Below are 11,814 nucleotides of genomic sequence, written 5' to 3' on the forward strand. Positions count from 1 at the left end.
AAAAATATGGAATATTTCATGAATTTGTGTGCCATCCGTGCACAGGGGCCATGCTAATCTTCCCTGTATCATTCCAGTTTTAGTATATGTGCTGCCGAAGTGAGCACTGCTCCAGGTTTTTATAATTACTTTCACATTGTGAGCAATTATGTACAGTCCATAATCCTTATCTATCAAAAAATCATTATTGAAGCTGCAAAGCAAATTAATAACACAGACATGTAAATTAATACAATCAGTATGGGACCGGCTACACGGTACAGCGATCAAGTGCCACCAAAAAGAAGCCAGATAGCACGTGGTGTGGATCAAATCCAGGCTCAGTCAGCTTGAAACATGCTGAGCGCGGGCAGGAGGATCCCAAATCCCACTGACTAGAGGAAGGACTCGTGCTATTACCAGATCTTGCGGAATGGTGTTCCTCTGCTCCCCACCCCATGTATGCATGTTCTATTATAAATTTAAATAAATAAAAGTTCAAGATCGTGGCGCTGGCAGGTGCCGTGGTGGTTAAGGCGCTGGATTTCCACATGGCCAACCACAGTTTGAGTCCTGAAGCTGGAGGCTTGCTTCCTCGCTTCCCATACACTGCCCTCGCCCACCCCTGCTCTCTGTCTCTTTCTGGTCAATTTTTCTTTCTTTTTTGAAAGGTATTTGCTGTAGGCGTGTGCGCTCACCAGAAAGACAGAGAGAGACAGAGAGACAGAAAGCGAGAAATCATCCCCCCAGGGGGTATGGCCATGCTGCAATCCCTTCTCCTCCATTTTCCTCTCCAGATCTTGGGCCCAAACGCACATGCACCCAGCATGAGTTTAAGCCACTGGGTCCGGGACTTGAACCGTGGTCAACCACATGGGAGTCCAGTAGACACAGCCATTACGACAACTGCTGGTCCTTCTCTAGTCAATTTTAAAGAGAAAAAATAATAATAAATAACATTATAATAATTATAATAATAAAGTTCAGGATAGCCCCTATAGCCTATTGGGTAAAGAAGCTAGATCCCACTTGGCCAAGTGTGGTTCAAATTCTGGCCCCAGCAGCTTGAAGAACATGCCGAGCTGTGTATACATTCCCCAAATCCAGACAGGATAGAGAGATGGACAAGAAGGGAGTGTGGGGTGACCAAGCCCCATTCGGGAGTGCTTCCTCTCTTTCTCTGGCAAGTGCATGAATTCACTACCAACTTAGAAGTTCAAATGATTAGAGGAACTTTAAAAATGTAAAGTTCATCTGTACATGCAATTATAATTTATGATCCTTTAAAAAGCCTTAAGTTTTGACACAGATGAAAATACACACTTTATTTCATTCAGGACAGAATGAATCGACTACAGGTTTCTGCTGTTTGACATTGAATCGATTAGAAACAAACCAAAAAGATGAGTTGGTCACTTGTGGTTTAAGAATCAAACCCTTATTTGTGCATCAGACCTTACTCTTATAAATTACTATTCCTCTCTCGGTAATCTGAGATCTTGAAGTACTGAAGCCTACCCTCCTATAATTTGCCTTCAGCCCTAAGGTTTACTATGTAAAGGGAACATCTGAGTGCCCACACAGCAGACGGCCCAGCCTGCTGTCTCCCCGCTAGCAGACACAATGTTGGGACAACAGATCCTGTGTGCCCATCAACGTGTGTCCATTGATTTGGTGAAACATCACGTGCAAACATCACAGTTATAAATTCAAGGTAAACACTTCACCGAAAATCTTCTGTTTATAAGATTTGGAAGAGTGAGAAGCTAAGGCTTTTTTTTTCTTTCTTTCTTTTTTTTTTTTTTTAGAGAGAGATTTTTGCTATAGGGCACATGTACTCACCAAAGAGACAAAGAGTCAAAAAGTGAGAAATCATCCCCTGAGGGGATGGCCAAACCACAATCTTTTCTCCTCCACTTTCCTCTCATGATTTTGGGCATACGTGCACATGCGCCCAGTGTGTGTGTGTGTGTGTGTGTGTGTTTTCTTTTTTTCTTTTTTCTTTGAGAAGTTTTTGCTATAGGGCACGTGTGCTCACCAGAAAGACAGAGAGAGACTCAGAGACAGAAAGTGAGAAATCACCCCCTGGGGTGATGGCCGCGCTGCAATTCCTTCTCCTCCATTCTCCTCTTGGGATCTTGGGCACCCATGCACACATGCCCAGCATGAGTTTAAGACACCAGGACTCAAACTGCAGTTGACTACATGGGAGTCCAGCAATGTAGCCATTACATTAACTGCTGGTCCCAACCCAGTGTGAGTTTATTTTTTATTCTTTTTGGAGAAGTTTTTGCTATAGGGCACGTGTGCTCGCCAGACAGACAGAGACAGAGCAACAGAAAGCAGGAAATCACCCCCGGGATCTTGGGCACACATGGACACGCGCCCGGCATGAGTTTAAGCCACCACGTCTAGGACTCGAACCGCAGTCGACTACGTGGGAGTCCAGCGACATAGCCATTACGCTAACTGCTGCCCCCGCCTCCCAGTGTGAGTTTTAAGACACCAGGTCCAGGACTTAAACTGTAGTTTACTACGTGGGAGTCCAGCGATGTAACTATTACGCCATCTGCTGGTCCAGCTTTTTATTTTTTCAGTCAAGCTAAAATGGAATATTATTGCTGGTCTGGCCTCTCCAATAAGTCATGATTAAATAATAATAATAGTAATAATAATGACAATATTCCAGATTAGAAGAGATTTAAGAAATATCACAACCAGATACATGATCCAGGATAGGAAATTATTAGGTCATTGGGAAAGTTGTGATGTATTTTTCTAGGCAAAAATGAGTCATGACTTTTCTGAATTTTGGATAAATTAATTCTAAAACTATTTTTTATATAAGTGGGAAATTTTTAATATATACTGGGTGTAATCTCATTCTGATGTTCTCAATTCTCACAGTTGTTTGGCCTGGCAGGTGGCATTGTGCTTAAGGTGCCGGACTCCCCACTTGGCTAACCACGGCTCAAGCCCCAAACTTGGCAGCTTGCTTCTCACTTTCCCTCTCTCTGTATTTTTCTGGTCAAATTAAAAATCATCATCATCGTAATAAGATAATCCTCAAAAAACTTTTTTTTTCCACACTTGCACAATGTGGTAAACACACACACACATTTGAAAGGCAACGATGTAGACAACTTATCCAGATTGAAAGCATGTGCTTATGACAGATCTCGTGAAGAATTATTTCAACTGCCCCATGAACCTTACTGCACTTCAGCACATAAAAAATCATCAATATTCTTGACCTTCATGGATACAGCAGTCTTTTCTTTCTTCTACTTCTGAATTAATCTTTAATGATGAATCATATGACATACTAACGAAAGAAATGGAATCTCTCCATCAATATCGTTACGGGGAGTGGTTGGGGACAGAAGGGAAATCCTTAAGAGATAATAATGTATCAGTTCTTCAGAAGAAACTTGATCAGGCAATTACTCCCCCAGTTCACTTGGATGCTAGGAAACACCCTTCGCTGTGCATATGTTGGAGCAAAAGGCTCTGCTCTGGATCCTAGTTAATAATTTAATCCAATACCACTGCTACCATCTGCTCGGTCAATTTCAAAACGTCTGCTATTGCTGTGACTGGTTTAGTCAAGCCACAATATTCATGTGACAAATGTTGAACAAATGAAAGGGCGAGGCTGACAGAAAACATGCTATGAAAAAAGAATCCCAAATCAAAAGTCTGAAACACAAAGGGAGTGCTGCTGACACAGCATTCAAAGTTCAGCCACGTCTGCAGGGACAGATGGGTGCAAAGTCTCCTCATGCCGGGGGTGGACAATCAGACACTGTCCTGCCAGGATGGTAGTGACAGAGGCTGACAGGGGAGAGCTTTGAGAAGGGCATGGATGGGTCCTGAGGTTGGAATTCATGGTGAGGATATTTTACAGCACAGGTTGCTTTAGAAAGGGAACTTTCACAGGTTCCTAAAGTTAGAGCTGAAGAGAGCCATAGGGCACATTCAATTCTTTCCTTTTGTCTTACTAATAAGTGACCTGCAGTAGATCACAGCGCTACCCAGCATTTGAGCTAATTTCCTATCTAGTGCCCCAGGTCTCAGTTCATGTGCAACTTACCCACTACCTTCGCTGGGGGAGGCCCAGTGAGGTGGGAGCGTCAACACTCACACTGACCTCCATGCCTTCCACTTGCTGTTAATGCACCTGGGGTGCTGGATCCCTGACTCATCCACTTGGCGTGCCCTTATTCATTTTCAACTATAATTCAAATGTTGATCTTCCTTAGGAAGCACTCCTTGACAGAGTTGTAATAACCTTTTTAAAAATTATTATTATTATTTTTTGGAGAGTTTTTTGCTATAGGGTGCGTGCGCTTGCCAGAGAGACAGAGAGATAGAGAGACAGAAAGCGAGAAATCACCCCCCAGGGGGGATGGTCACGCCGCAATCCCTTCTCCTCCATTCTCCTCTCGGGATCTTGGGTGTGCATGGACACGTGCCCGATATTAGTTCAAGGCACCGGGTCCAGAACTTGAACCATGGTTGACTACACGGGAGTCCAGCGACATAGCCATTGCTGGTCCCTAACCTTTTATTTTATTTTATGGGGCTGGCAGTTGGTGTGGTGGTTAAGGGTGCTAGACTCTCACATGGCTGATTGAGGTTCAAGTTCCAGATCTGGCGGCTTGATTACTCACTTTCTCTTTCTCTTTCTCACTCTCACTCTGTCCTTCTCTGCTCAAGTTTAAATAAATAAAGTTAAATAAAAAATAATTCTTTTAAAAAAAGTGTCATTTTATTTCAAAGATAACTCCTCCCAAAGTGAACTCTGTGGTGCTGAAAGAGGATGAATCACTTTATTAATGTAAGCCTCTTTTACTTGAACCCATATGCAGTCTTCATGCTGTGTGGTCTAATCCATCTACCAAGTAGTACTAACTCACCCAACTCATTCTATAAAGCATACATTAGGTATATAAAACCCATTTCAGAAAGCTGGATGGTGGTGCAGGTAACCCACAGGAAGGTTCAGGGTTCATATCTAAAAACCTCCCAGAACATGCTGGGCATGTGAGCCAGTGATCTGGCACTGATCTGGCAAAAGCTGAAGACAGATCATAGCATCAGGATCCTGTTGGGGACCCCCCCACCTCTGATTCTCTTGCTCCTGGAAGAAGAAAATAAACTAAAAAGAGTAAAGGTATGGGCCAGCAAATGACATAGTTGTTAAGGCACTGGCCTCCCACATAGCTGTGGTTTGAGTCCTGGACCTGGAGGCTTGCTTTCTTACTTTCCCGTTCTCTCTCTCTCTTTGGTCATATAATAATAATAATATTTAAAAATAAGGCTGGGGGGGCTAGCAGGTGGCATGGTGGTTAAGGGGACCGGACTCCCACATGGCTGACCATGAGTGCCGGACCTGGTGACTTGCTTTCTCACTTTCTCCCTTTCTGTCCCTCTCTGGTCAAATTAAAATAAATAAATAAAGTTAAATAAAATAATTCTTTAAAAAAATATAAGGCTAGAAAAATAATTTTTTTTTGGAGAGGTTTTTGCTATAGGGCGCGTACGCTCGCCAGACAGAGAGAGACAGAGAGATATCACCCCCCCGGGGGGGGATGGCCACAATTCCATTCTCCTCTCAGGATCTTGGGCATGCATGCACACACGCCCGGCGTGAGTTTCAAACCACCGGGTCCTGGACACGAACCGTGGTCGACTACATGGGAGTCCAGTGACATAGCCATTATACTAACTGCTGTTCCCAACAAATAATTCTTTTATTGTTTGTTTTTAAATTTATTTTATTTAACTTTTATTTATTTATTATTTAAATTCGACCAGAGAGGGACAGAGTGAAAGAGAAAGAGATAGTGAGAAAGCAAGCTACCAGGGCTAGGACTCGAACTGTGGTTGGCCATGTGGGAGTCTAGCACCCCAAGCTACCATGCTACCTGCTGCCCCCCCCAATATTTCTTTTAAATAAATAAATAAAGGCACATTTCAAGACAGAAACAGTGTATGTAAGTAGTGTCATGTCCCAACAAGCTGGATTGTGAAATTAACTCACTTTACTTTTTTCAATTCAACCATTCAAAATACGTTTTCTGAATTCTTATTGAGGGGCTAGCACATCTTTAAAAAGAGAATAGTTTCCATCACTTTGAAATTTAAAAAAATATTTTAATCCTATCTAAATTTAGCATACTTACCCTTAAAATAAAAATGAGTTAAAGAGAAATTAATTTTCAAATTTGAAAAGAAAAAGAATCAATGCAACCTTCTAAATCCTCAGGGAACAGAAAGACAATCTCGCTGTGAGATGAAAAGCCCGGGTATAATGTGATGATCCTAGAGATCTGATTTGGAAGTCTTGTGATTAGCTTAAGTGCTTTATACTCTGAGCTCTCTTATATTTTAAAAATTGGATAATATTAAGAACTCGCTTGATTGACAGTGTTACGAAACCTACAAGGAATGTACATTTGACAAGGATTTTCTAGTTAGGGAAAAAATTGAGAACAAAAATCAAGACTTCGTAATGAAGACTTCCTTGGGGAAACTGACAAAATGATGTAGATCACCACCTACAAGTGATGCCATGATACTCAATGGGCACTAGGACATCAAAATGATTCCCCCTATTGTTTACAAAAGACCTGAGCAGAAAGGCCTGTTCATGGTCATGTCTCAAAGAGTATCTCTGTCTTCTTCTATCAGAGAAAGACCATACTCTATGATCTTATGTCTTTTTGGGTTTCAGTCTGGACAAAGTTGATATCATGCTTCCAGAAGGATTTGTGAATATTCATAAACTGTAGTATTTGTAGTATTTGTAGTATATGTAGTATTTGCAACTGAGCTCAGATTAGGGAAGCACTCCTGAGTTATAGAAAGCGTTAAAGCATCAATATGTGGGCAGGGCCAGCCCCACATTCTAGGGATTGGGTGCTATGCAGAGGAAACCAATTGCATGTAGCCAAAGAGGATTCAGGTCACTGTCCCTGCTGGCTGAGACGCTGGATCCCACATGGCTGACCAAGGTTCAAGTTCTGGCTCTGTTAGCTTACAAAATACTCTGGATGCTCATCCAGGATCCTGATGTGATCAAGGATTAAAGAAAAAATTTTAGTGTGACCAGGCCCCATTGGGTATGCTTTCTTTATCACTTTTTCTCTCTCCTTCTCATGCACTCGGGCACAAACACAAACAGCAACCAAAAACAAACAAACAAAAAAATTAAGATGTCACTACATTTAATTAAAGTCAAGAAAAAAGAGTTCCACAACGATTTATAACCAAAAGGTTAAAAAAAACTTACAGCACAGTGATTCAAAAGAGAGTGTTTTGATTTGGAAACATGACTCTGAAATCATATTATCCAATAATACAAACAACAATTTCAAATGACTGAAGGAAAATCAGTTTTTTATTACCTAATTTCTTCCCAATTAATGATCAATATAAAGATTTATAGAAAAGTGCTAATTAGAATTATTGGGTCATTGGAAAAGTCATGATACATTTTGCATAGAAAAACACATCATGGGGGCTGGCAGGTGACATGGTGGTTGTCAGCACTGGACCTCCATATGGTCGACCATGGTTCAAGTCCCAGATTTGGCGGCTTGCTTTCTCACTTTACCTCTCTCTCTCTCTGGTCAAATTGAAAGAAAGAAAGAGAAAGAAAAAGAGAAGGAGAAAGACAAAAAGAGAGAAAGAAAGAGAGAGAGAGAGAGAGAGGAAGGAAGGAAGGAAGGAAGGAAGGAAGGAAGGAAGGAAGGAAATGAAATGAAATGAAATAACTCTTTTAAAAAAAGAGAAAGAGAAACACATCAGGACTTTTCCAACACAGCGGAACAATCTCTATGTACTTGTGGTTCTGAAGATTTAAATGGTTGTTCAGTTTTACTTTTCTCTATTCCCTATAATCTTTTACACTGTTTCACACATTGTTAGATGAATGCTACATTGACTAAGCTGGTGTGATAAGCTGATTTTGTTAAAGAGATAGCTAGTTCACCATGCAAAATGATAATGAGACAACTTAAGACAGACCACTTTGGTTTGCTGATGAATTAACAGCAATCCTTGAGGTTGAAAGCCTCCAATGTATTTGTTTTTCTAGTAATGGTAAAGGCTAATCTAGGCTAGAATATTATTTCTCTGATTAGACTTGGGTGTTTTTAAAAATAGTTTACACTGTCCTAACCTACTGAATAAATGACAGAATTCTTCAAACACTAAAATTATAGTTCCTTATGAAGCCCGAGTGCAGTGAAGGTTTTGCGATCGTGCTGAAGGTGAGGCAAAGGAGCTAAAAATCAAAAACTTTTTCAATAGAGCCTTCCTATAAACTCAGTTTTTCATATTCTTTCCCCAATGTCTCTTTTCAATTCTAGAAGACTATTTTTAATGAGTGAACAAGTGAGTGCAACAAGAATAAAAGCCACGATTGTTATATGGAGATACATTATCAGTCCCTGTCAGTTCTGGTAACCTAAGATTTCTAAAGCAAAGATCTCACAGTGTAGATTTCTGGGTCGACACCACAGAAGGCAGTCCACACTTGGTGGTGCTCCCTGTTCCTGGAGGGCAATACAATTAGGGCCCAGCTGGAAGGCAAGGCAGGCATGTGGATTGCAGAGCCCACATGCGGATAAAGCAAATGGTAATCAAAACAATAATGCTAATAACAGGAGATGGCCACTGACTCTGGAAATGATACGCTTAGTTGCTCCCATCAGCAGTATGGAGGCTCAAAACAAAGCAAACGTAATAACTGAAATAATAATATAATAATAAAATTAAAAATGTAAATAATAAAAATAACAACAATGGAATTCTTCATCTTAGCCAATAAAATATTATGAAGAATTAAGACCAGCAGTCTTCCTCCTGTACCTAATAGCATTTTTAAACTGAAACCCAAAATACAAAGCTTGAAATTATAAAGCCATGGGTGGCTTTTTTTTTTTTTTTTAAGAGAGGTTTTTGCTATAGGGCATGTACACTCACCCGAGAGAGATGGAAAGCGAGAAATCACCCCCCAAGGGGGATGACCACGCCATAATCCCTTCTCCTCCATTCTCCTCTTGGGATTTTGGGCACACACACACATGCACCCAGTGTGAATTTTAAGCCATCAGGTCCGGGACTCAAACCACAGTCAATTATGTGGGCGTCCAGTGACATAACCATTAGGCTATCTGCTGGTACCATGTGTGGTTATTTTACAATGTGGTCCATGTTAGCTTTTTTATGAAAGAAACAAGTGGGGGGCTTAAAACATAAGACTGTAAGGCTCTGGCCAACAATACAGGCACTGGCCATCAGTGCTTTCCTGAACCCACGTAAGAGGAAAAGGTTAACTGCGGAGAAAAACAAAACAGAGGGTCTTACGGGTGCCACATCATTTTGCTGCACCGCTCTAAAATCGTAGCGCATTTTTCAGAAAAGTTAGCTTATGCTACTTTCGTCACTTCTCCTGTGTGCAGCAATCTATATAAATCATTACGATAAAAATAATTTAAATAAAGCACTGGCAATCAATTTTCTTAGCAAACCATATTTAAGTACACAGGCTTTTAAAAGGTCATTTTAAATAGTATACCTGCACTTCCCCACACTTGTCTTGATGTTTACACACAATCCTTTTTAACTGAAATCTCACTGTCATATTGCAACTGCATTCGGAAGATAAATACATACCAACTACGCCCCACTGGAGAGAGGATTCAGCCACTGGCTCCGGGCAATATATGACATTCATGATCAAAATATATCATAGAGCATCTTTGCAGAACTTATTCCTGCACGATGTGCTACGTTGAAATAGGTTACAGTTCCTATCTTTGTGCAGTAACGTCCCTCCTCGCCCCAATCATAACTGTTCACAGGCAGGATAACTATATTCTGAACTTCCCAGTTCCACATCATTGTGGTTCACACTCCTCCCAAACCAGCTTCTCCTGTCTGCAGCTGCTGAGTGCCACAAACGGCTTCTTGTATAATCTGACTTAGAATGCACCCCAAACTAGACGAGTTGAATGGCAACGTGAATGCTTCATTCAGAAAGAGCTGAAACGTGTAGAATGTCCCCCAAACATCACAGTGGCAAAGCGATCATTAGGAAGTCTTGGGGCAAACGACTGCTTTCAGTAGCAGCCTGCAAATTCTTCTCAGGTCTATGCAAATGGCGAGAGAAAGGTTTCAGAAGATTCCCACAGTGATCAAAGGGGGACTGGCTAATTCCAGCCTGCCCTATTTCCCTCCATTCTCTGCCTGCCCTCCTAATCAAGTGCGCTGGCCCTCCGTCTATTCAAGCTGTAGTGTCAATCATCCGTTCTGAAGTTAAACATTTTTAAGTTATTTAATGTGTTTGTATATTCTACATATGGCACCTCCCCTTCTGATATTTCCGTAAGTTCCTGGAGGGTCAGAGCCAAATCCACCCTGTTCACTTGGCTGTGTGAAGCTTGGTAGGATGGAAAATCAGCTGCTCAGAAAATTGATACGATGTGATAACATTTATAGAAGTGAAGAAGAGGAAGAGCCTTGGGAATTTAGAAGCATTTGTTTTACAGGTGCCATAATATTTTTAAATTGTATGTATATGTACATATATTTTTAAAAATTTATCTTATTTATCATTACTATTTCTCAATTTGACCAGAGAGAAACAAAGAGGGAGGGAAAGGGAGAAAGCAAGTCACCGCCAGGTCTGGGACCTGAACCATGGTTAGCCATTCAGGAGTCCAGCGCCCTAACCACCATGCCACCTGCTGGCCCCTAGGTGCCGTAATTTTTTGGGAAAAAATATTTTATTTATTTATTTACATTTTATCAGCGAGGGAGAGAGAGAAGGAAAGTGAGAAAGCAAGCCGCTAGGTCCTAGACTCAAACTGTGGTTAGCCATGTGGGAGCCCAATGCCCTTAACCTCCACGCCACCTGCCGGCCCCAGGTGCCATAATTTTTTAACCTCTATGAAAACTGCTCTTAATAGCTTGCAAATAGGAAACAATTTTCACTTAGATATTGGTTATTTTCAACTAATGTGTATTCATCAATGTAAGTAACTTTTAAAAAAATTATTTAATTTTACTTATTGCCGTTATTTTTTGATTTGCTACAGTGTATGTGCTCCCACCAGAGAGAGAGAGAGAACAAGAAAGAGAAAAAGAGAGAGAGAGAAAGAGAAAAAGAGAGGGAACATGAGAAAGCAAGCACCAGGTTTGGGACTCGAATCATGGTCAACCATGCAGTAATCCAGCACCTCAATCGCCATGCCACCTGCTGGGCCCTGTAAGTAACTTTTAAAAAAGTTTCTTTGTGTGTTAACATTAGGATTTATTTTCTTGAATACCAAGAATATTCAACTGAATGATTCTAGGGTCTAGTGGGCAAAGGGAGAAGTAAGAGTTAAAAGAAAACTCTTTTTTTTTTGATTGTCATGTAGATGGATACAGAGGAATCGGTGAATTTACTTTTTATCCACCCTCTTTCCATCATCCTTTGGGTCTCAGATTAATTTGCCATTACTTCAGGGGAGGGAGTACCTCCCGACCCTCCGACCTTTGATGGTTCACTCTCATGGAAACCTGGACTTTGCTATCGTAGCACTACTGCTTGTTTTTGTGTAGTGATTTGTTTAATGACTAAATCTCCCACTAGACACATGATCTAGACAATAACACAGAGGTTACAGCTCACCAAATCTGCAGGGGCTAGGGACCCAGCCCCAGGTCTGACACCCGGTAGGCAGGTGATTCATACTGTTTTATTAAGTGAACAAATTACGGCAAGACAAGAAACAGCTTAAATAATCGGCACTAGAGAATTTCTTTTTATGGTATTAA

At 41.1% G+C, this 11,814-nt stretch overlaps 1 non-coding gene across 1 annotated transcript; it reads right to left on the reverse strand.

The window, feature by feature from the left end:
• Window positions 1-107, reverse strand: LOC114008244 (U6 spliceosomal RNA). Its single transcript, XR_003549793.1, has one exon. It is a non-coding gene; the product is annotated as a U6 spliceosomal RNA (small nuclear RNA).
• Window positions 108-11,814: the final 11,707 nt, after the last annotated feature.

This window comes from Tupaia chinensis, unplaced genomic scaffold (genome assembly GCF_000334495.1).
Source record: "Tupaia chinensis unplaced genomic scaffold, TupChi_1.0 Scaffold000313_1, whole genome shotgun sequence".
Lineage (NCBI taxonomy): Eukaryota > Metazoa > Chordata > Mammalia > Scandentia > Tupaiidae > Tupaia > Tupaia belangeri.